The 25,868-nt window shown below is 46.2% G+C and overlaps 1 long non-coding RNA gene across 2 annotated transcripts; it reads right to left on the bottom strand.

Moving 5' to 3' along the window:
* Positions 1–811: 811 nt before the first annotated feature.
* On the bottom strand, positions 812–25,414 carry LOC111093359. 2 transcript variants are annotated; one of them, XR_005381773.1, is made up of 5 exons: positions 25,323–25,414; positions 20,596–20,776; positions 7,672–7,761; positions 2,642–2,965; positions 812–2,535 (listed from the first exon to the last, which is right to left on the bottom strand). It is a non-coding gene; the product is annotated as an uncharacterized LOC111093359 (long non-coding RNA). The 2 variants fall into 2 exon arrangements; XR_005381774.1 differs by lacking the exon at positions 25,323–25,414 and adding an exon at positions 24,815–24,911.
* Positions 25,415–25,868: the final 454 nt, after the last annotated feature.

Here is a 25,868-nt window from a genome sequence, read left to right as displayed (position 1 = left end):
CCAGGACTAGAGCTCAGGGATCCTGTCATGCCACACTCTGTTTTCTGTCCAGGTGTCTTGGTCTCAGTGTGGCCTGATCTCTTTCTAGGAGACTGGGTCCTGCTCCTGGATGAAGGGACACGGAGAAAGCCTCAGTGACTGATCTACCTTCAGCCCAGGACTGTGCTGTCTCTCTGGTCTTTTAACCCAAGGGGTAAGCTTGTTGGATACGTAGGACCCATCTGGCTTCCTGCTTATACAAGAACCAAGATGGTGTACTTCCATTTCTGCTTGTGGTAGAGAAAATGTAACACAATTTAGTAAGATGAGTCTCAGATAAGGAATGGCTGTATCATTCCATGAAAGCCCATCTTTCCAAACCCCTCTGAATATGTATATATTCTTTACGCATCTGGGCCCTTCTCCCAGTATTAGGAGGGGTAATGATAGCAGAGAATGTGCCAAAAGCATGGTAAGTACCCAGTGACACTTTGCTCTGGTCATGTTGAGAAGAGCACATGTTCATCTTTCTTGCATCCTTAACAAGTAATGAAATCCAGGTGAAATTTTTTTTTAATATTTTATTTATTGGGATCCCTAGGTGGCACACCGGTTTAGCGCCTGCCTTTGGCCCAGGGCATGATCCTGGAGACCTGGGATCGAATCCCACGTCAGGCTCCCGGTGCATGGAGCCTGCTTCTCCCTCTGCCTGTGTCTCTGCCTCTCTCTCTCTCTCTCTCTCTCTCTCTCTGTGTGTGTGTGTGTGACTATCATAAATAAATAAGAAGTAAAAATAAAAAAATTATTTATTTATTCATGAGAGACACACAGAGAGAGGCAGAGACACAGGCAGAGGGAGAAGCAGCTCCATGCAGGGAGCCCAATGTGGGACTCGATCTCTGAACCCGGGGATCACGACCTGAGCTGAAGGCAGATGTCCAACTGCGGAGGCATCCAGGCCTCCTGAAATTGAGGTGATTCTAATTTATGCACTCCTTGGTTATATTCCCAGTGGATCAAGGGTTCTCAAAAGGTTTTTAGCCCCACGTTCTACCTGAAGGAATGGTGGAGAAAGGAGAGGGCAGGGGCCCAGGAATCCCAGAGGACATCTGCAAGCCTCCAGGGCTAGCTTGTAGGATCTGAGAGTTCTGACAGTAGCAGCAGTCGTACCAACGGTAATACAGTCACATACTGCTTTACAGTTTACAAAATATGCTCGTGTACACCATCCCTGGTGATCCTCAGAAAAGCCCTGTGAGATAAGAAAGGCATTATTACTTACTTTTGCAGCTATGGAAGTTGAAGTTAGAAGGGTCCCACAGAGGGGCGCCTGGGTGGCTCAGTTGGATAAGTGGCCAACTCTTGATTTTGGCTCAGGTGATGATCTTGGGGTCCTGAGATCGAACCCCACGTCAGGACTGTGCCTAGCAGGGAGTCTGCTTCTCTCCCTCTACCCTTCCTCCTGTTTTTTTTTTTTTTCTCTTTTTCAAATGAATAAATAAATCTTTAAAAAACAAAAAGAAAGAAAGAAAGAAAAGGAGGTCGGTCCCATGGAAAGCAAAAGGCTCAAGACCCGGTTTTCTGTCCAGAGTTAAATGCTTCTCTGTGATTCTAGGCCACAGGGTCCCACAAAGGCCAGGGCTCCTGGGAGACTCTGGGAGAGCCTCATGGAACTGGAAATACCCTCCTTGGGCAGGAAGAAAAGCCAGCGGTTACCCAAACCTTTCTAGTTACCTGGTTAAGAAAGAGGCTGCAAAAGTACACAAACAAGGTTTCAACGATTACAGAACATGGGAGGGGAAGCCTCCTGGATAAGGGTGGTCAGAGCTCAGAAGTCTCTGAAGGTAGACTTGTTTCCTAACCTGGCTAGAAGCAGGATCATACATGTGCCTATAGCTACTACCTGTATGTGATGACTTAGGTGATCTTATTAGCGTTTGTAAGCAATTGCATCTTTGCAAAGCTGCCTGAATGAGGAGTTTTTATCACTCAAGATGAATTACTTGAGTTTGTGGCTTTCAAGGACTTAAAATCTCGGGGACTAGGAGAGGAGGCAGGAGCTACGTCCATAGCCTGTAGTCATGAAGCCCCCTTGTCTCTGATTTTTGCAGTTGCTCTAGGATATGGCCTGGGGAATAACCACCTCCATTTCATGGACAGGAAGTTCAAGTCCGGAGAAGTGCCAAAGTTGTATTTGGCTCTCGTCACTGAGGGGAGGGACCACACCCTCTCACCCATTCATTCTCCTTCTGTGGTCATCCTTCCTTGCCACGGACTCTCACTGTATGTTTATTCCCTACGTAGCCTGTGTTCGTGCTGAGGTGGAGCATGAAGCACAGTCCCCCTTCTGGGGGTGCAGCTATAGATCTGGGCCGTGGATCTACTCAAGTGCGTAGTAACCAGGAGGGGAAGATTTAGACGTTGGTGGTTCCAGGGCACTGGGGTGGCTCCACTGCTTGAGCAGTTGACTTGGGTCGTGATTGTGAGATGGAGCTCATGTCAGGCTCCGTGCTGGGCTTAAGTCCCTCTCTCCCTTTTCCCCCCACTCCTCTCCCTCTGTAAATAAATAAAGAAAGAAGTCAGTGGTTCCAAATAGCTCAGTCTTCCCCCCCTGGATGCTGCCCTCCTGGTCCCCTCTGCCTCCCCTCCCCTAAGTCCATACCTTGCTCTGGAGCTATGTTTGTGGTTCTGTGCTTGGCTTCTCAGGACAGCTACTTGGGTGGTTTAAGACGTAGGCGAGGAGAGAGATGCCCCCATCTCCCACCCCAGTGTAACTCCTCAGCTTCCAGAGCAGGATGCCGTAGACTTCAGCCCCTGGGAAAGGCAGCCTCTCCTAGTAGAGGCTTCTCAACTGTGCCAGTTTCTCTTTCCAGACCCAGGTTCTCATCCCTGGAACTGCTGGAGCATGCCTTCCAGACAGGGGCTTGGGTCTCAGGAAGAGATGGAGAGAAAAGCACCATGAAGGGAATGAGGAGGGAGCAACCACCTACAGAGCAATGATTTCCACTAGGATTTTCCCCAAAGATCAATTTCCCCAGATGTCTTTGCGTATACTCTACGTGGATGTATGCATTTGTTTAAGATATTTATTTATTTATTTATTTAACAATTTATACACCCAACATAGGGTTCAAACTCACACCCTGAGATCAAGGGTCCATGCTCTTCCCACCTAAGCCAGCCAGGCGCCCCCTATGGACGTATATGTTTCTTTCTTTTTCTTTTTTTGGACGTATACGTTTCAATCTCTCCTGTCTACAGCCACAGGGGAATCATGCCAAAATACCACTTTCACACTTTCGAAGGACTTTCTTTTATAATTCTCTAGAGCCTATACGCCGACGGTCAAACTCAGGCATTCAGGACACACCTGCATCTGCCTTCTGGCCCTTTCTTTACTTTGCATTCAAGTCAAGAGAGTTACTGATCACTGTGCAGGCTCTGAGATCCTCAGAGAGAGGTTTTACCTCTGAAATTGAGGTAACGCAGGGACCCAGTGTGATCTCCCCTAGGTCTCATTCCTTTTTCTTTTTTAGATTTTTATTTTTTCTTTATTCATGAGATACACAGAGACAGAGACACAGGCGGAGGGAGAAGCAGGCTCCCTGTGGGGAGCCTGATGCAGGGCTTGATCCCAGGACCCAGGGATCATGACCTGAGCCGAAGGCAGACGATCAGCCGCTGAGTCACCCAGTGGTCCCTCCTGTTGTGTGTACATCACCGGCATCTTGTCTGGGCCCAGTGTTTGGGGTGGGGGTTCCCAGTGGCTTTCTGCTCTCCCAAGACCGCACTAGGCAGGTGGCCTCGGATGAGGCTTCCCTCTTCCTGGGGGCCAGGTGGGCGGAGTGAGGCTCTGGCGCCCTCTCGTGGTCAAAAATGGTCACAAGCTTCACTCGGATATTATTCCCTTTTGCTCTCCCAAGGAGGAACTCTGCCTGGAGCTACTGCCCAGTCCATTTGTTCTGGGTGCCTCTGTTCTGGCTAAAGCCCTCAGAGGCAGAGTCGGCTGGCAAAGACAAACATTTAGGGTCGCCTGGGTGGCTCAGCGATTTGGTGCCTGCCTTCGGCCCAGGGTGTGATCCCGGAGACCGGGGATCGAGTCCCACGTCCGGCTCCCTGCATGGAGCCTGCTTCTCTCTCTCTGCCTCTCTCTCTGCCTGTGTCTCTGCCTCTCTCTCTGTATCTCTCATTAAAAAATAAATAAAATCTTAAAAAAAAAAAAAAAGACAAGCATTTAGGGAGCATTGGGGCACCTGTTCTGGCTCAGTCGGTAGAGCTTGGGACTCGATCTTGGGATCGTGAGTTTAAGACCCACATTGGGAATAGATTTTACTTTAAAAAATTTTATATTAAAAAAATTTAGGGAGCACCCAGTGGATTTGTACATAGTTTGTATTGTAGATCGCCAATTACTGTGCTGGCATTGGGGATATGAAAGTAAATATGAGGCCCTGAGAAATTTGACCCAGCCCCTTATTTGCATTCACAGATGGAGGAGCCTTGGCCCTAAGAGGCAAAGAGGTGTGCCCAAGTTCACTCCCTTATGCAAAATTGACATAAAACTCAGGTCTTCTGACTCAATGTCTCACAAAAGATTAAATCAGTTACCTGTATGCCTTTCTGGCTCACAGATTAAACTCCCAGTTGTCTGTAGTAATGTGCCAGGAATGGCACTGAGCTTTAGAACCACTATTGGTATTATCAGGGCTTACATATTTAACTTCTCGTGTATGGGAATGGCAGGGATAGAGCCCCTTGGGAGCTCAAATTTGGGCAGCTCCTTTTCAGTGCACTATTCCCAAATGTCACTATATCGGTTAGCACTGCCTGGTGTTGATAGAATCCATGTAAACCTGGCTGGTCTCTGCCCACACTGGAAGTTTCTTTAGGGCAAGGTCATGCCATCACCACTCACCAGCATAGTCTAGGGCACCATTTTTTTTTTTTTAATTATTTTGGTCCAGAAGGAGAGAGGCGCCACAAGGGAGTGACAGGCTCCACACCTTGGATTCGCCACACCAAGATCTGCTAGCAGGACGCCACCCCGAACCAATACCATCTCTGGACATATATCCTCAAGAGAATGCAATCTCGACAGACTGTTCCCACGCTGTGGAAGCAGTCAGAGCCATCCAAAGGTGCAATGAGCTACCTTAGTAAGCAATGATTTTCTTGTCCCCAAAGGTCTTTTTAGGCATAAGCTAGATGATGCTTTGTGGGGATATTCTGGAGGCAAGTCAAGCACTGGATGACTGGTTGGCCCCATCCTGATATTTTTTTGCTCTTGCTCTCCATCATGAAATGTCCACCTTAGTCACGAGTTGCAAACTCCCAGCCTGCTGGGTAGGGGGTGGTGGCACTGAGGGTAGCAGCCTGGGTGACTGGGGGGGCAGGAGAGCTCGCGTCCTGCTGAAGGAGACAGTGCTTCTCAGCCCCAGCCAGCTGCTGCTCAAGAGGATGGCGGCCTTACATGGCTCCATGTTTTGATTTTTCAGGGGAAGCTAGACATTCAGATTTTATTTTATTTTATTATTTATTTATTTATTTACATTCAGATTTTAATGTGCGAATCCCTGATTTTGGATGTTGGCAACTAATCCAAAAATTTAAAAAACCGTTGCATGGACTACACCATGCCCTTGTGCTGCTGTTGGTTTGCAACTCAAAGATTCTGGTTTTCACTTTGTTGGGTAAGTCCAGGGGCGACACCCCCTCCACAAGTGCTCAGCTAACCCTCCCCCCCCCCCTTGTGTGTATGGTCCCCTCCTCTCCCTCCTTTGTTCCTTTCTTTTTCTACAGAAGCAGTTTTGACCAGCTGGTCCTCACCCACGTTAACCCCAGGCCCCCCGGGAGCATTCGGCCTCCTTGGGGTAGAAGCGGTGCCGGCAATGCCTCCGAGGCCACCAGGTGGCAGGGCGGGTGCGGTGACCGTTCGGAAGCGTGGGGTGTGTCACCCTCGGCCCGGGCGCGGGCTCCAGCCCCGAGTGCAGCTTTGGGCGCTCAGCAAGGCGCCGGGTCGGCCCCTGAGGGTGCAGCGAGGCTCGTCGCCTGCAGCCCCTCTGGACTCCCGTCCCGCCGCGCCGCCTGCCGGGCAGGCCCTGAGCCACCCAGGGCTCGCTGCCGGCAGCCTGGCCCCCCTAAACCCACTTTGCCAGCGACCTTTCAAGAACCTTCAAGGGCTCGTCGTTATATACAGCCTTTCACAAGTGGAGTGTCAGTCGCTGATCCCTGCCTCGTGAACGGGAGTGGGATGGGAGGAGCTTTCACTTCGGTCCTCTTAGTTGTGGTTCTCAGGGCGAGCCTGGTTATTCCGATTGCCTAGACGGGATGCAGGGGCACCTGGGTGGCTCAGGTCACCAGGTCATGATCCCAGGCTCCTGGGATCCAGCCTCATGTCAGGCTCCCTGCTCCATGAGGAGTCTGCTGCTCCCCCTCCCTCTGCTGCTCCCCCTGCTTGCGCTTGCTCAATCTCTCTCTCTCTCTCTGGCAAATAAGTAAATAAAAAATAAAATAAATAAAATAATAAAATAAAATAAAATAAAAATAAAATAAAATAAAATAAAACAAAATAAAATAATAAAATAAAATATGAGGGACACCTGGATGGCTCCGTGGTTGAGCGTCTGCCTTCAGCTCAGGCTGTGATCCCTGTATCCACGGATCAAGTCCCACAGTGGGGTCCCTGCATGGAGCCTGCTTCTCCCTCTGCCTGTGTCTCTGCCTTTCTCTCTGTGTGTCTCATGAATAAATAAATAAAATCCTTAAAAAGGGGAGGAGGGTCAGGGTTTTAAAAACAAAACAAGAAAATAATGAGATGGAAGCCCACAGAGAAAAGTGACCAATTCAGTCATCAGAACTCATAAGTTCTAACTGTCCTTGATAGATAGTGTGTGTGTGTGTGGGGGGGGGGGTATAAAAACTTAAAATGGTTTCTAATCTCAAAGAAATGACAGCCTGTTAGGAAAACATGAAACACATATATAAAAATGTCACTAACTCCTCAGCTTCCAAATGGCTAGTACAGGCAATCACGACAGCAGGAACTCAGAGAGCCCTGGATCTGAAGGAAGGGAAGGCCTCACCAAGGCTTCACCAAGGCAGCAGTGGTCTTCACACTTGGGTAGGTGTGCCTCTAAAGGTGCAAAAAAGGCTTTTCTAAGGGTAGGTGGCAGGGTGATGTTGAAGGGAATTAATTTCCAGAACGTCCTCCTCAACATGACTAGACTGTGCTTCCTAACGCCTCAGGTCCCTTCATGTCCACCATTTTTTGACTCACATTTTACAAAAGAGAGGTGTATTAACCACTAGTGCTGCTCACCCATGTGCCCTGCTCTCCTCCAAGTACTCTCCCACTTTTTATTTATTTATTTATTTATTTTTTTTTCTCTCCCACTTTTTAGAAGTCAGGTTTAGGGGCACCTGGGTGGCCCAGTCTGTTGGGCCTCTGACTCTTGGTTTCACTCAGGTCGTGATCTCAGGGTTGTGGGATGGAGCAGGCATTCTGTTTGAGTCCTCTCTCCCTCTTCTCTTCCTGCTTATTCTCTCTCTCTCTCTCAAAATAAACAAATAAATCTTTAAAAAAAAAAAAAAAAGCCAGATGTGGCTATGTGACCTGCTTTGGCCAATGAAATATGAGCAAAAATGTAACTTCTAGGTTGAAGTATTTAAGAGCCTCTGTATGGTTCTCCTTACCTTCTCTCTGCCTTGGTGACTGATGACATTTCAGATGGTGGAGTCCGGATCCCAGAGTGACGATGGCATGGATCAGAACCCCCAGCTGACCTATGATGGACACGTATCGTGAGTTCTGGAGAATAATCTTTGTTGGTTTAAAGTAATCAAGATTTTGGGATCCCTGGGTGGCGCAGCCGTTTGGTGCCTGCCTTTGGCCCAGGGCGGGATCCTGGAGACCCGGGATCGAATCCCACATCGGGCTCCCGGTGCATGGAGCCTGCTTCTCCCTCTGCCTGTGTCTCTGCCTCTCTCTCTGTGACTATCATAAATAAATTAAAAAAAATTAAAAAAAATAAAATAAAGTAATCGAGATTTTGTGGTTTCTTGTTACTATAGCCTAACTACACTGTTATACAAAGGACTTAATCTTTTCCACTGGCCTTTTTTTTTAATTTAGATTTTATTTATTTATTCATGAGAGACGCAGAGAGAGACACAGAGGGTGAAGCAGGCTCCCTGCAGGGAGCCTGATACAGGACTTGATCCCAGGACCCTGGGATGATCACTTGAGCCAGAGGCAGACACTCAACGACTGAGCCACCCAGGCGTCCCTCTTTTCCACCATCCTAACTTTTATTTTGGTGTGTTGCCTTGGTGTGTAAAAATCTCTGGGGCTCCAAAGAAACAATTTAAAATAATGATTTCAATATTGAGAAAGCAAATGACTCTGGATGCCTGAGCAATACATCGTTTTTCAAATCAAAGATTTCCCAGTATATTGTTTTCAACCAATGAAGGGGGTGAAACAAATTCAGTTGTTATTGGTTGGATGTTTAGGGGGTATTCAGTAACTCTGCCTGAACTTCTTCCATTCCCATGTACTTATTTACATGAATGAGATTTCTCAGCATTATCATCATAAGAATAGGATGTAGGGATAAAATTATTGATCGCTGTCTCATTCCAGCATGTATACAACTATCTCAATATGAGTTGTATTTCTTATAAAATTTTACTGCTTGGGGCACCTGGCTGGCTCAGTAAAGCAAGCAACTCTTGATCTCTTGATCTTGGTCATGAGTTCGAGCCCCACCCCGGGTGTAGAGCTTACTTAAAAAATATTTTTACTCCTTATGTTTAATAATGCTCTATCAACATTTGCAATATATTTATGTTGTTTTAACAAACACTGAACAAATAATAATTGTAATGATAAGTCATTACAGAAGAAAAATTTATTTATTTATTTATTTTTTTCCAGAAGAAAAATTTAAACTCTAGAGCCTTATGGCCATAAAAATAAAAGAATACAATTTTAGATTTTATATATATATATATATATATATATATATACACATATGTATATGTATACATATACATATTATTTGTATGATAACAGTATTATTTGATGATAAATTATTTTCAAGCATAAACTATATATTACATTAGGATAGCATTATGTGGGAGAAATAAAAAGAATGCATTCAAGGAGTAAAAGCAGTGATGTAAATTTTCCTCTATTTTTTTCTTTTCAAAGATTTTATTTATTCATGAGAGACAGTTAGAGAAAGGGAGAGACATAGGCAGAGGAAGAAGCAGGCTTCCCATAGGGAGCCCAATGCTGGACTTGATCCCCAGACCTGGGATCACACTCTAAGCCAAAGGACAGATGCTCAACCACTGAGCCACCCAAGTATCCCTAAATTTTCCTCTATTAAAGAAGAACTTGGGATCTCTGGGTGGTGCAGCGGTTTGGCACCTGCCTTTGGCCCAGGGTGCAATCCTGGAGACCCGGGATCGAATCCCACGTTGGGTTTCCGGTGTATGGAACCTGCTTCTCCCTCTGCCTATGTCTCGGCCTCTCTCTCTCTCTCTCTCTCTGTGACTATCATAAATAAATAAAAATTAAAAAAATAAGAAGAACTTGCTTATGTATTTTGCAAATGGCTGATGATGAGTATCAAATCACTATGATTCCAGTGGATATATTTAATATCAGTTTTATTTTAAAATGTCAGTATGGGGCAGCCTGGGTGGCTCAGAGGTTTGGCGCTGCCTTCCGCCCAGGGCATGAACCTGGAGACCCGGGATCAAGTCCCACGTTGGGCTCCCTGCATGGAGCCTACTTCTCCCTCTGCCTGTGTCTCTGCCCCACTCTGTCTCTCTGTGCTTCTCATGAATAAATAAATAAAATATTAAAAAAAATAAAATGTCAGTATGTTGGGGTTCTGGGTGGCTCAGTCGGTTAAGCATCTGCCTTCAGCCGAGGTCATGATCTCAGGGTCCTGGGATTGAGCCCTGCGTTGGGCTCTCTGCTTAACAGGGAGCCTGCTTCCTCTTCCTCTGTCCCCTACCTTCAGCTCATGCTCTCTCTCTGTGCTCACTCACAAGTGCTTTCTCTTTTTATTTTCATTAAATTTTTTTTAAAGAAATTTAAAAAATTTACTCATTTATGAGAGACACACAGAGAGAGCAGAGATATAGGCAGAGGGAGAAGCAGGCTCTCCACAAGGAGCCTGATGCGGGACTCCATCCCGAGACTCGGAGATCTTGCCCTGAGCCGAAGGCAGATGCTGAATCGCTGAGCCACCCAGGCATCCCTCTCTTTCTCTCTCAAGTAAATAAATGAAAATATTTAATTTTATTTATTTACTTGAGAGAGAGAGAGCGAGCAAGCATGATCGTGGGGGGTGGGGAGAGGTAGAGGGAGAAGCAGACTCCTCACCGAGCAGGGAGCCCAACATGGGACTCAGTCCAAGGACCCTGAGATCATGACCCGAGCTGAAGACAGACACTTACTGACTAAGCCATCCAGGTGCCCCTAAAATTAAAAAAAAAAAAAAAAAGTCAGTATGTCATTATGCCAAAAATCATATCCTTTGCAACTGTAGTTGACCTTTGCACAAATGGGTTTGAGTTGTGAGAGTGCACTTATACATAGACTTTTAAAAGATTTTATTTTTAAGTAATCTCTACACCCAACATAAGGCTCAAACTCACAATCCCAAGATCAAGAGTTTTTTTTTTTTTAATAAATGCAGTACAGTACTGTAAATGTATTTTATCTTCCTTATGGTTTTTTTAGTAACATTTTATTTTCTCTAGCTTATTTTATTGTAAGAATACAGTATATAATAAATGTATTAAATATGTGTGAATAGACTATGTTATTGTAAGATGTCCAATCAACAGTAGGCTATTAGTAGTTAAGTTTGGGGGGAGGAGTCAGATTTTTACTGTGTAGGAGTTGGCACCCCGGGCCCCTGCATTGTTCAAGAGTCAACTGTATTTAAATGTAGTTTGAAAAAAAATTTTTTTTAATTTCAAGAGAATACATAGCTTTTATTTGTTTTTTTAAAAAGATTTTATTTATTTATTCATGAGAGACCCAGAGAGAGAGGCAGAGACAAAGGCCGAGGGAGAGCAGGCTCCCCATGGGGAGCGTGATGCAGGACTCAATCCCAGGACCCTAGGATCATGACCTGAGCCAAAGGCAGAAGCTCAACAACTGAGCCACTCAGGTGCCCCAAGAATACATAGCTTTTAAAAATCTGCTTTATTGAAGGGTACATAATTTAAAATTTTTGTTTAGAATGTTTATGGGCTAAGTTTTTGAATGACTACTGCTTTGAGGATTGGGCTGGATTTGGCTTGGTGGAGGAGGTGGAGAAAGGCATTCTGGGTAGGAAGAAGAGTAAAAGTATGGGCACAGAAACTGGGGAGCAGGAACTTGTGAGTTCATGGAGATAAGCATGAAAGGTTAGTTGGGGTGACACTAACAGTCACCAGGCTAAGGCATTTCTGCCTTTTAATTTAATTAATGCAAGTTACACATGATTATAATCTTCTTGGAAAATATTAAAGCTTTAGGGATAGGTTTGGGACCATCACCTCCATTTCTGGCCCTCTCCCCACCTCCCCAAGGGTGACCTTGGTTTTTCAGTTTGGTGTTAGCTCCTTCTAAGGTGCACAGGTTGCTGCGTGAGAGAACAGCAAGGTTAGGTGTTTCAGCTTTATCACAGGGTCATTAACGACCAAGGGCTGGGGGTTGCTCCAGTACATAACTTTTTTATGGCTTATGACTAGAATTTTCCTACTGAGAAAAGGAGAATTGTGATTTGGTGGTGAGGGAAGGAACAGGGGTTAATTTTGGCACCAAGCCTGTGACAGAGTATTGTCAGAGGGTGGCATTAAGCATCATGCCTCTGGAAAGTGGAGCGGATGATGCAGAAAAGGTGGTGGGAGGACACCATATCCCATGTTTATTTGCTCGCAGATATTCCTGGCTGGGTAGAAATATTCTCTCTAGAAACAGGTGGCCCTCTTGGTTTCTTTTATGTCCCCACATTTTTAAAAATATTTTATTTATTTATTCATGATAGACACAGAGAGAGAGAGAGAGAGAGAGAGAGAGAGGCACAGGCACAGGCAGAGGGAGAAGCAGGCTCCATGCAAGGAGCCCAATGTGGGACTTGATCCCTGGACTCCAGGATCACGCCCTGGGTCGAAGGCAGGCGCTAAACTGCTGAGCCACCCAGGGATCCCCTATGTCCCCACTTTTGATAGAGACAAGGGCCCAGAAAACTATGTAATAATCATACAAGTGTGATGAGCTTCAGTGTTGAGGACAATGGAGGTGGTAGGGACTGTGGCAAAATGGACAGCCTGAGCTCTTTCTACAGGAGCAACCATTACTCAGCCCACTCAATGCTGTCTTGGGGAAGCATGGCATCAATGTTAGTCGCATCTTCAAGGGACTGTAGAAATTGAGATTTTTTTTTGTGTGTGAAATCTCTCAATATTGGTTCAAAATTTCCTTTTTAAAAATTTATTTATTTTAGAGAGAGAGCGCAGGGGGAGGGGAGGGACAGAGGAAGAGGGGAGAGAGAATCTAAAGTAGACTCCAGGGATCCCTGGGTGACGCAGCGGTTTGGCGCCTGCCTTTGGCCCAGGGCGCGATCCTGGAGACCCGGGATCGAGTCCCATGTCGGGCTCCCGGTGCATGGAGCCTGCTTCTCCCTCTGCCTGTGTCTCTGCCTCTCTCTCTCTCTCTGTGTGACTATCATAAATAAATAATAAATAAATAAATAAATAAATAAATAAATAAATAAATAAATAAAGTAGACTCCATGCCGGCCATGGAGCTGAAAGTAGGGCCCCATCCCAGGACCCTGAGATCATGAGCTGAACTGAAATAAGAAACGGATGCTTAACTGACTATACCACCCAGGTGCCCCCTGGTTCAAAAATTTCTTAAGTGCTGTACTGGCCAAGTAAGGCATGTGTTTGCAGGATGTATTTGTTTGATTGTTTTTTTAAGATTTTATTTATTTATTCATGAGACACACAGAGAGAGAGAGAGAGAGAGAGAGAGAGAAGCAGAGACACAGGCAGAGGGAGAAGCAGGCTTCATGCATGGAGCCTGACGTGGGACTCGATCCTGGGTCTCCAGGATCACACCCTGGACTGAAGGTGGCACTAAACCACTGAGCCACCAGGGCTGCCCTGCAGGATGTATTTGACTTGTGGACTGCTAATTTGTGACCTTTGTCTTTTTTTTTTTTTAAGATTTTATTTATTTATTCATGAGAGAGAGAGAGAGAGGCAGAGACACAGGCAGAGGGAGAAGCAGGCTCCCTTGAAGGAGCCCAATGTGGGACTCAATCCTGGACGCCAGGATCACGCCCTGGGCCAAAGGTAGCTGCTCAACCGCTCAATCGCTGAGCCACCCAGGTGTCCCATGTGATCTTTGTCTTAAGGCTTCTTGCCTAAAGGCAGAGTACCCGACCATCATGTAATCTCTTGGCATGCCTCCTGGTTCTAAGATCTGTGGTTATGAAGGACTCCAGGCTTCTTAGGGAGATGCTGTGGGAATGGTTGACTTCACTCCTCATGTCTGGTTCCCACCTGCTTTCCAACATGCAGCTAGTAATAGAGCTCTGCCAGGAAGTTGGGAGGTTTGCAGAAGATTCCAGAAGCATTCTCATAAATCCAGGGAAGTCAGCCAATGTGGATTCACTAGAAGTCAAGACTCCTCCAGGGAGTTGGCCCTAAGCCTCCAGCACCCTCCTCTCAGGCATTGGGTAGGTTCTTATGCCTCTCCCAGGGCAGAGCCCAGTGGGAACAGAGACTGGTGACTGTTTCTCAAAGGGCTTTGTCCTGTGACTAAGTCCAAGCAAGGCAAGTCAGACACAGATGAAAAAGTGTGCCCTGTGCGCATGCACACACACACACACACACACACACACACACACACACACACTGTCCCCTGCACTCCCAAGACCTTTTCCCACGCAGTCCCATGGCTGCCGGAAGGGCAGCTGGTCATGGGAACGGACTCGAGTTCCCCTCCCCTAATGGAAGCTCCACCCTGCTCCCTTGACTCCCAGCCTTGCCGTCGTCCCAGTCCCCTCCACCCGCTTACTACCTCCAGGGAAGGAAGTAGCTGAACAATGCAGCAGATCAGAGACTGGGCAATGAGCCAAGGGCCCTGGGCTCCAGCCCCAGCTGCTCTAGCCCACCGCACTCTCCCCCTCTTGGTCCCTGTCCCCAAGGCTGCCTTCCTCAGACCTTCCTCCCTACCTTCTCACCATCCCTCGGAAATTTCAGATGGCTAACAGGACCTTGGCTCCTCTCCTGGGTCTGCCCCTTCCCTGCTGTGTGGTGGTGGGTGATGTCCATACCTCTAGTTGAGTAGGATTCCTATGAGCGCCAGAAGCTAAGCTTTGATGGCGATATTGGCCAGTGGGAATGGTGGGAAGGAAGGGTCATTTTTCCTAGATTTTTTCTCCAGAGGTGAAAGCGAGTCCTGAGAATGGAGAGAGTGCTGGAACAAGAGCCCCTGAAGTCCTCATTGTCTCTTGGGGACAGAGCCCTCTCAATGGGGCAGGAGGGGATGGATGTGCCCGCAGGCCTGGGGGGCCATTCTCAGAGGAACAGAAAGGAATCACTAGTCATTTCCAGTTTCTTGGGCCTGGGAAGCCGGTGGGAACCATTACTTTTGTTTTTCCTGTTGGTCTAAAATAATATTCTGCTTGGGTCCGGAACCCCACGCCCCAGGCAGTACTGCTCCTTGCTCATTCTCGGTTCTAGTGCTTTCCCCTGCCTTGCCTTCCGCCAGGCATTTCCTGCCCTGGGAGCCAAGGGGCAGGATTCCTCACAAATTTTTGCCACCTCTGAGAGCCAAACCAGTGTCTCTTCCATTCCCCAGATCCGATTCAGGGAGTAGGGAGTGGGGTGGAAACTAGGGTCTATGAGGGGAGCTTACCAGCCAGGTGACCACAGGCTGATGGGCAGACCCTTTCTCCTGCCACCCCCAGGGTGGTGCGTGGTGCCAGGATATGGGTGAGCTGAGTCTTCACTCCCAGTCTCTTTCCCCTGACATTTTGGTTCCCCCCCTTCAATGATTTGTGCCCCTATGTAGCTTGACCCTATGCAAGGAGCCACTTGGAGCCTAAAGTCTTGAGAGGGGGAAAGAGGGCTCAAGAGCCCTGCTCCCAAACTCAGATTGTAGGTGAGAAGCTCAGGTACGAAGAGCTTGTGTGCCTTGACCAAGATCAACAACCAGTGTGAGGGGGAGAACTGGGACTCTCAGGTTTTCTGACTCTTAGGTTAGGCAATGCCTTTCTGTAACCTTCTACGGTTTCCAAGGGCGGTGTTGGCATAACCCTGGGAGGGAACAGGAGAAAAACATGTCAGTCACTTGGCATCCTGATCTTCTTGCTTGAGCCTTTTAGAACTTGTATTTTTGTCATCTTTTTTAGTACCTCTGGCTCTATTTTCACCTTGAAAAAGTGGTATTTGAACTTTTTGTTCTCAGCAAAGAAGCTGATGCTAATTGTTCTAAACTCCTGGACTCAGAGGCTGAGCAACCTGCTTTTGCACTAATTATGCCATCTGCCTTTGCTTCCAGTTGTTTCGTAAATAAATGTTAAGTCCTGTCTCTCCAACTCTGCTGCAAGCTTTCCTGCCTCAGCAAGTATTCACTGAATTTTATCGCAATAAAAAAAATATTCATCGACTGCCTACTATAGCCCTGGGTCTTTGCTTCTCACCTGTAAAGAGCTTCCAGTCTAAAGGCGCAAGACAGGGGCGCCTTGGTGGCTCAGTGGTTGAGGGTCTGCCTTCAGCCCAGGGTGTGCTCCCAGGGTCCTGGGATCGAGTCCCGCATCGGGCTTCCCGCAGGGAGCCTGCTTCTCCTTCTGCCTGTGTCTCTGCCTCTCTCCGTCTCTCATGAATAAGTAAATAAAATCTTACAAAAAAATAAAGGGCACAAGACACTGTGAGTAAGGAAACAACTGACCAACGATAGCAAGTGTGACAGCTGCTGAGAAGGGAATGCCCAGGGCTCTCAGAGGAGGTCTCACTTTGGGTGAGGTCTCCAGGATGGTGAGCCGGCCCTGTGAAGATCTGGAGAGAGCGTGGTCTGGGCCAAGAGAATAGTGGGAATAAGTGCCCTGAGCTTGTCATGTTTGAGACCCTACAAAGAAGCCTAGAGTCGCTCCGGGAAGGCAAGGGGCATGGGAGGCAGCTGGAGGGGACTTAAGGCTGGAATCCAGAGTCTCAAATGCAGGAGAAGGTAAGGAATTGAGATTTTATTATAAGTGAGTTAGGAAGCCACTGGAGGGTTTAAAGTACAGGAACAACATGATCTATATTCTGATTTTTATTATTATCTATCTACCTACCTATCTATGTTTTGGGATAAATAGCTAGTTTATTTTTTCTCTGAGCAGGAATAAGCTCATTTTGGGCACCTGGTCAGTACCTTGTGATTGGGCTCAATGTGATTTCTTTTCTGTTTGTTCATTTTGTTTTCTGGCTTTATTGAGATGTAACTGACATATAGCACTGTCAGTTTAAGGTATACAGCATAATGACGTGGCTTACGCATGTTGTGAAATGGTTGTCACGGTAAATTAATATCTGTCATCTCCTAGAGATATTTAAAACATACCAAAAAAAACTAAGAGCAATTACAACTCTGTATATCTATCTAGATTTTTTCTCATTGTGATGAGAACTCTTAGGATCCTCTCTCCTTCCCATACGGCCTTCTTATACATCACACAACACTGTTGACTAGAGCCATCATGTTTATATTACACCGCTAGTACTTACTTATAACCGGAAGTTGGTACTTTTTGACCACCCTCATCCAGTTCCTCCTCCCCGACACCTACCTATATTTTAAAAATACTAAATATTAATCATCCTGGCTGAATTGAAGGGAATGGATTGGAATATAGCAAGAAAGGAGACAGGAGGTCATTTGAAGGCTGCAGTGATCCAAGCAAGTGATGGCGGTGGGTTGGATTGGGGCAGAAGAGATGGAGAAGAAATATACCCCTTCTGAGACAGAAATGGCAGGACTTGTTTTTTTTTTTTTTTTTTTTGGCAGGACTTGTTATGATGGTTTGGATAACAAGAGGGGAGGGGTGAAGGAAAGAGGAATTATAATGACACCAAGGTAGCTGCCTGAGCAACCAGGTGGTGGTGGAGCCATTTGTGAAGATAGGAAGCATGGACAAGCCTTGGGAAGGACCAGGTTTGAGGGGGCAGGTGGAATCAAGGATTTGGGCATGTGAGGTTAAAGCCATTTCATAGAGATATCAGAAATTGTCATGATTGTCATATATCATGTCATATGGTCCTATGTCACCAGCCCAAAAGTGCTACATTTGGTGTTACATTTGGTGGACAACTCTCAAATTTATTATAATATACAGATTTTCCTTCCCAACTTCTCCATCAATGCTATTATGGTGAAGAAACAGAGATTTTTGTCCTTTAAAAATTTCCTACATTCAGGTCGCCTGTGTGGCTCAGTCTGTTAAGCTTCCAACTCGCGATTTCAGTTCAGGTCATGATTTCATGGGTTGTGGGATCAAGCCCTATGTCAGGCTCCAGGCTCAGTAGGGGGTCTGCGAGATTCTCTCTCTCTTTGCCCCTCCCTCCACTACACATCCGCATGTGCCATGCATTGTCTCTCTCTGTAAAACAAATACATTATTTTTTTTCTTTTTTCTTTATTATATATGATAGTCACACAGAGAGAGAGAGAGAGAGAGGCAGAGACACAGGCAGAGGGAGAAGCAGGCTCCACGCACCGGGAGCCCGACGTGGGATTTGATCCCGGGTCTCCAGGATTGCAACCCGGGCCAAAGGAAGGCGCCAAACCGCTGCGCCACCCAGGGATCCCCATTATTTATTTTTAAAAATTTTCTTACAAAAAAAATTTCTTACATTCATTTTGCTGATTGCATTCATATGGTGACATTTAACCTGTTCCTCTGTCACCTTTCATTTTCTATAAACTGTAGATAGATATAAAGGCTTGCTCTAAAAAAAAAAGGCTTGCTCTGATTCAGGTTCAAGTTTTTGTCAAGAATATTTCATAAGTGGCGCTGTATCCTTTCATCAAGAGGCACCCAACCTTTAAGCATCTTTCCTTTACAGATATTGGTGACTTTCATCTCAATGAAAGTTTACGAAATGGTGATGTTCTGGGATGCCTGGGTGGCTCAGTGGTTGAGCATTTGCCTTTGGCTCAGGGTATGATCCTGGTCCCAGGATCAAGTCCCACATTGGGCTCCCTGCATGGAGCCTGCTTCTCCCTCTGCCTATGTCTCTGCCTTTCTCTCTGTCTCTCTCATGAATAAATAAATAAAATATTTTTAAAAATGGTGATGTTCTATTTATTCCGTATTCTATCAACCTATTGGTTACCTTGAGGAATGTTTGTAATGAAAACCAGATTGAATGCTTGTTTCTTACTCTTAGGGGTTCTCAGATCAGCAATTTTGTCAACCTGAAGTGTATTTCATATAAGAAAGGCAAGTTAAATGCTTGACTTGATTCTCTTCCTTTATTTACCAATTTTCAGAAAAATGAGTTGGTTCCTTTGAATTCTCCAAAGATGATCAATGAAGTTTTTTTTCTTTTATTTCTCTTTTTTCTCTCTCTTTCCTTAAAAAAAATTATTTATTTGAGAGAGAGAAAGCAAGCAGTAGCAGAGGGGAATAGCAGAGGGAGAGGGAGAAGCAGACTCCTCACTGAGTAGGAAGCTTGATATGGGGCCCAATCCCAGGACCCCAAGATCACAACCCAAGCTAAAGGCAGATGCTTAACCTACTGAGCCACAAGGCACCCCTCTTTTTATTTTATTATTTCTTTTTTTTTTTAAAAGATCTTATTTATTCATGAGAGACACAGAGAGAGAGAGAGAGAGGCAGAGACACAGGCAGAGGAAGAAGCAGGCTCCATTCAGGGAGCCTGATGTGGGACTCGATCCCGGGACTCCAGGATCACATCCTGAGCTGAAGGCAGACGCAACTGCTGAGCCACCCAGGCATCGCTATTTTTTATTTCTTTTTAAGCATCAGTAACTATTCAAGAATTTTATCACTGTAAATTAGTTTTTATTAGATTTTTTCCGGAAAAAAAAAAGATTTTTTCTGGAGAGCAGACTTTTATTCAGAGAGAATTGGGACTGAATTTACATTTCCAGAACATCTTCTAGACACTGGGCTAGGTGCTTTCACATTCATTATTCTACTTAATCCCCATGGTGGTCTTGAAGGGCGAGTGCTGTGGCCCCCTGTTTTTCATGGAGGAGAGACAGGCTTTTAGTAGCCACGTGACTAGTCTAAAGTCATACAGACAGGCAGAGGCCAAGCTCAGATTTGTCTGAGCCACATGGCACCATGTAGCTTTTTTGAATGAGATCCTACAGACACTGGTTCCCTAAATAGGGTCCACTGATTACGCCTTTAGCCTCCTTTGTACCTTATCATATATCCTCCTCATAGTTACCTGTTTTTGGTCCCTTGATTTGTCACTGTCATACTTACAAAAGCAGTTCCTAAGGACTAGAATACTCTTCTGCTTTGTAACCTAACACACAGCTTTTTTTTTTTTTTTTTTTTTTAAGTAAGCTCTATGTCCAATATGGGGCTTGAACCTACAACCCCAAGATCAAGAGTCACATGCTCAAGGCACCTGGGTGGCTCAGTCAGTTAAGTGTCTGCTAAAGGGTCCCAGGATCAAGCTCTTGCTCAGGCTCCCTGCTAAGCCTGGAGCCTGCTTCTCTCTGCCCTTCCCTCCTGCTCTGTTTTTTTTCTCTCTCTCTCTCTGAAATAAATAAATAAAATCTTTTTAAAAAGTCATATGCTCTACTGACTGAGCCGCCAGGCACCCCACTCATAGCTTTTTTTGTTGTTATTGTTAAATACATTTTAATTATATTTACATACATAATTTTAACTCAATGTCAAACTATCACATTATGTATATTCTTCTTGAATTGAACATTATATTGAGATAACTGTAGAATCACAGGCAGTTGTAAGAAATAATACAGAGAGATCCCTTATGCACTTTGTCCAGTTTCTTTCCAGTGGTAACATTTTGCAAAACTACCCATAGTGTAACATCACAACCAGGATGCAGACACTGATGCAGTCTGCCCATCTTAATCAGGTTATGCCGGTTTTTCTTGTTCTCATTTGTGTGTGCCTGCGTGCGTCTGGTTTTATACAATTTTAGCACATGTAGAGGTTCATGTTTCCACCATTAGAATCAAGAGCTAAGCAGTTCTGTAACTACCAGCATCCCCTTAGTGTTTTTTTTTTTAAAGATTGTATTTATTTATTCATTAGAGACACAGAGAAAGAGGCAGAGACAGGCAGAGGGAGAAGCAGGCTCCCTGTGGGAAGCCTGGTGTGGGACTTGATTCCAGGACCCGGGGATCAGGACCTGAGCTGAAGGCAGACACTCGACCACTGAGCCACCCAGGCACCAGTGTTGCCCATGCTGACCTCCTGCCCACCTCCCTACCTCCCCTGCCCCATCCCAAACAGCGGCCTGTCACTCGGTTGTCCTCCGTTTCTAAAATATTGTCATTTCCAAATGCTATATAAATGGAATCATACAGCACCTAACCTTTTTTCAGCGAGCATAATTCCCAAGAGACTCATCCAAGTTGTTAGACATAGCGATCAATAGTTCAGCCTTCTTCTTGCTGACTAGTGGTCCATAGTGGGGATGTGCCACATTGTATTTAATCATTCTCCTGCTGAAGGCCAACTGGGCTGATTCCAATTTTTGATAATTATGAATGAAGCTGCAACGAACATACATATACAAGTTTTTATGGGAAGGTGTTTTCATTTCTCTGGAACAAATGCCCAAGAGGGCAATTCCTGGATCATCTGGTAGTTGTGTGGTTAGCTTTTTTTTTTTTTTTTTTTTAAGATTTTATTTATTTATGATAGACAGAAAGAGAGAGAGGCACAGACACAGGCAGAGGGAGAGGCAGGCTCCATGCAGGGCGCCCGATGTGGGACTCGATCCCGGGACTCCAGGAACGCGCCCTGGGCCAAAGGCAGGCGCCAAACCCCTGAGCCACCCAGGGATCCCCAGCTTTTTTTTTAAGGTTTTATTTATCTTAGAGTGATGGAGAGTGGGAGCAGGGGGAGGGGCAGAGAGAAGGAGAGAGAGAGAGAGAGAGAGAGAGAATCCTCAAGCAGACTCCCAGCTGAGCACAGAGCCCAATGGGGGCACTTGAACTCACAACCCCCAGATCATGACCTGAGCTGAACTCAAGAGTCAGAATCTCAAATGACTGAGCCATGCAGGTGCCCTTGCACGCTTAGTTTTCTAAAAAATTGCCCAACTGTTTTTCCAGAATGGCTGTGTGATTAGTTTTCAAGGATTGGAGAGCATGTTCGTATGCTGACGGGAAAGATTAGTTTGTAGGAACCAGGTTCTTAAAAAGTGGAGAGAGGGTAGGCCCCACAGCTCCTGTGGTGGGATTATGAGGAAGGGGGTGCTTTTCAGAGTACAAGGTGGGGAGAGATATTGGAGGTTGCAGAGGCAGATGGGTTTGCAGGTTGTGTTAGGAATGAGAGGAAGCTCCGCTTTGCTTCTATTGCCTCAGCTACATAGAGGAGGCTAGGGCAATAAGAGTTGTACATCAAACCATCATGTTGCACACCAAAACTAATACGATGTCGTATGTCAATCACATCTCACTACAACTGGAAAAAAAACATTTAAGAACCTACACCATCAGTTGAGAGGGGAAGATTTTATATAGAGAGAATCAGTATAAAAGTTGTTTTGGGGACATCTGGGTGGCTCAGCGGTTTAGTGCCTGCCTTCGGCCCAGGGCATGGTCCTGGAGACCCAGGATCGCGTCCCACGTTGGGCTCCCTGCAGGGAGCCTGCTTCTCCCTCTGCCTGTGTCTCTGCCTCTCTCTCTGCGTCTCTCATGAATAAATAAATAAAATCTTTAAAAAAAAAGTTGTCTTGGAGAGTGTAAAAGCAAACCTACTGGAGAAATGTCAAAGGCATTCCTAGGTAGTGTTGAGAATCTGAGGGTAGGATTGTGAGCATGAAATGAAGGTAATCTGCCTGAAAGTGTGGTTTTGCTCTAGCAAAAGCACTGCGAAGGCAGATGGTGGATGTATTCAGAGTACGGGTTTTGCCAGGCCAGTGTAAATTGGAGGAGCCAGGCAAGAGAGTGGTTATAGTAATGGATGATGGAAATGAAGGTGAGAAAGAAGGAATATGAAAGGTGGGTCTAATGAGTAGTGAGACATTAGTGAGGACAAGGGATCAGAACTCATGAGAAAGGTCAAAAAAGTGTTGAGAGAGAATTAAGTAAAAGGTTGTGGTTTGAGAGTCTCCAGCCTGAGCGGTGGTTGGAAGTGGAGTAGCTTCTGGTGAAGACAAAGTTGAGAGTGTGACCACAGGAGTGGGCAGCTGCTATGGAGTGTGGAAGGTATCACTGGAAATGAGGCGGTCAGGGGAGGTGATTGAGAGGCCATTCACATGGATGTGGCGCTCACCAAATATAACAAAACTTAGGGTGGAGAGAGAGGCAGTGAGCCAAGAGCTGAATGATGGGCAGTGAGCGATTGGGAGATTGATTGATCACATTAACCAAGATAGTAGGTCCAGATGGTGAAGGCTGAAAGGAACAGGGGTTTTGTAGGAGGGGTGGGGGAAGCACTGGTTTATTTATTTTTTTTAATTAGCACTGGTTTAGAAATGGCATTTGGGGTGGGAGAGGAGTAGATTTAGCCACTTCCTGACTGAGGTACAGGAGAAAAAGAGGAAAATAGCATTCACTTAAGAGGGCTGCTGAAGACTCAGTGTACTTAGGAGATAGCAAAGTTTCAGTGAGGCAAGGAGGTGAAGGCAGCATTCTGAGAAAAGGCTGAGCATATGGAAGAATTTGCCAATCACAGGTTGCAGGGGGCACAGAGGAGGGACGTGGCTGAGGGCAGGAGCTGGGAGCATCTTGCCAGTAGGAGGACAAGGATGGAGTGATACTAAGTGAGAGGGAACTCAAATCTGTGGTGATGATCGAGGTAACAGGGATGGGAGAATGAATGATGAGATACAGTGCCGTCCAGAGCTTTCTGTGTTGTTGGAAAATCTGCACTGTAACCACCCAGCCACATGTGGCTATCATATTGGACAGCCCAAGTTAGAGGAAGGTGGCTTCCCATTTTTGTGACATTTTCGCTTGCTGGCCTGGTGGCTGTCAGGATGGTCACTCCTCCACATAGCAAGGTGTAGCAGAGACCCTCTCACTCCTCTATCCTGCGAATCCAGACAAAGCACAGGATAAAGCAACAACGTGAGGTCCAAATTCTAATTTTACCACTCACTAGGTTTGAATTAGAGCAAATAAATTAACTTGCTTGGTATATATAGGCCTGCAGTAAATATTAGTTGACAAAATCTGTCTGAGGTTTCCTTTCATCTGTAGAATGGGAGTGGGGAGCTGTTGTAAAAATGAGTGCTTTAGCATGGTGTTCAATAAATAGTCCCTAGTATTGACATAGTGAGTTCTTAATATTTGCTGATTGATCAAAAACTGTCCTTCAGGCCAAAAGATTACTCGTCGAGGGATTGGCTCACAGAACTGAGCCATGCCGCTTCCTTTGGAGTTCCAGGTCTCTCAGATTACAACATGGGGTCATTTGGGGCTGGATTTATTTTATTTTATTTTATTTTATTTTATTTTATTTTATTTTATTTATTTTATTTTATTTATTTTATTTTATTTTATTTATTTTATTTTTAAAAAAGATTTTATTTATTTGGCAGAGAGAGAGAAAGTGAACACAAGCAGGGCGCAAGCAGCGGGCAGGGGAGGGGGCAGGGGTAGGAGGAGGCTCCGCAGGAAGCAGGGACCCCCTATGTGGGGCTGATCTCAGGACCCTGGGAATGCGACCTGAGCCCAAGGCAGGCGCTTAACCAGCTGAGCTCTCCAGGTGCCCTCAGGGCTGGGTTTAATTGTTCAGTTCTGCTGGGGTAAGAACATTTCTGGGGAACTTAGAAGTGCAGGTAGAGATAGCAAGGGGACAAGGTGGAGGATCTAAAGTGAGCCATAGTATGGAAGCTTCTAGTCATAATCTGGGCAGTTCTATCTCTCTCTTTTTTTAAAAGATAGATTTTATTTATTTGAGAGAGAGAGAGCGAGCATACATGATGAGGTGGGGGTGAGGAGCAGAGAGGGAGAGGGAGAAGCAAAAAAAAAAAAAAAAAAAAAGAGGGAGCAGCAGACTCCATGCTGAGCAGCATCCCAGGATGATGACTTGAGTTGAAGGTAGATGCTTAACTGACTGAGCCACTCAGGTGTCCCATAATTTGGACAGTTTCAGTATCATTTGCCACTTTGATTTTTTTTTTAATTTTATTTATTTATGATAGTCACACAGAGAGAGAGAGGCAGAGACACAGGCAGAGGGAGAAGCAGGCTCCATGCACCGGGAGCCCGACGTGGGATTCGATCCCGGGTCTCCAGGATCGCGCCCTGGGCCAAAGGCAGGCGCTAAACCGCTGCGCCACCCAGGGATCCCTGCCACTTTGATTTTTACTGAAAAAGCCTTTGTTTTGTAGTTCCAACCTTTTTTTTTTTTTTTTTTTTAATCCCTGCATCCCCATCATCTAAAAACCAAAAGTATATTGTTTGGGAAGTAGAGGTGTTCTGAGATTCTAATGGGAGATGTCTGTGATTTGGGGCTATGATGTACTAGGAGTCATAGTGACCTCTGATTTGGAGTGATTGTGATCACCTTTCTGTGAGGCCACCCATAATTCCCTAGTTATTACCTCTATGGTCTCAGATTGGACATTTACTTACCTCATATTATGATGGCCTCTCTGTGTCTCTCCCTCTGACTAGATTGTGACATCCAAGGCAGGAACTTTGCCTAACTGATCATTGAGTATTCCTGGACTCTAGCACATGTCTGGAGCACATAGTAAGTAGCTGCTCAATAATTATTTGCTGAATAACTGAATGAATGGGATTTGAGGTGATGGCACCCCACTGTGTTCCTCTCCTTTGTGGTCTGGATTGACTATAAACCGATTGTGCTGAAATGTCTGTGTTTGTGGCCTGCAGTGACTGTGATTTGAGGAGTCTCTGCACAGCGATTGTGACCTGTTTTCACTGACCTGTGATAAGGACCGGCAGGGATAGTGAATGGAGGTAACTGTTAACTTTGCATGATTGTGAGCTCAAGTGGTTGCGAACACGTTAGCAATAAATGGTGCCTTCTACCACTGCTGTCAGGGGACTGTGATCCTGACCCACGGAGACTTGGCTTCACATGACCACCAGCCAGTGTCAGACCTTGACCACTGACCTGAGATGTCTGTCAGGTGCAGGGACTGTTGGTCTCAGCTGGTAGCCGAGGTTACTGATCCGCGTTATGAGCCGAGGTTACTGAGATCCGTGAACTTGGGCTCAGTCTGGGAAGGGCGCTAATCCGTGTGTTCTCCTCTTAGATTCCACTCTGTTGTGTATAACAAAATATCCTCCCAGAGTCTACGAATGACACACTTGGCCCCACGCAAACGAGGACTAGGTTGGGTCAATGCCCAGAAAACTCTCCTTGAAATAAAACGCATCGTGGAGCCGCGCGCAGTGACCGCTTCTCGTCCAGACCCCCGCCCCGCCCCCCCGCCCCGCCCCCCCCGCCCCCCCAGCCCCTCAGCCCCTCAGCCCCTCAGCCCCTCAGCCCCCGGTGCGCCTGCGCGGAGGCGGGGCCGGGCTTTGCCCTTTGTTGTGGGCCCCAGTTTCCCAGGACACCGTGCGGCGCTGGGGTGGGGCTATGCAGATGAGGCCCGGGGGCGGGGCGGTTGCGGCGGCGTCGGCGGCGGCCGGGGAGGGTCAGTTGGAGGCAGGCGCT

The sequence above is a fragment of the Canis lupus genome, chromosome 30 (genome assembly GCF_011100685.1).
Source record: "Canis lupus familiaris isolate Mischka breed German Shepherd chromosome 30, alternate assembly UU_Cfam_GSD_1.0, whole genome shotgun sequence".
Lineage (NCBI taxonomy): Eukaryota > Metazoa > Chordata > Mammalia > Carnivora > Canidae > Canis > Canis lupus.
The sequence above is the reverse complement of the archived record's forward strand: the minus strand, read 5'-3'. Positions and strand labels throughout refer to the sequence as shown.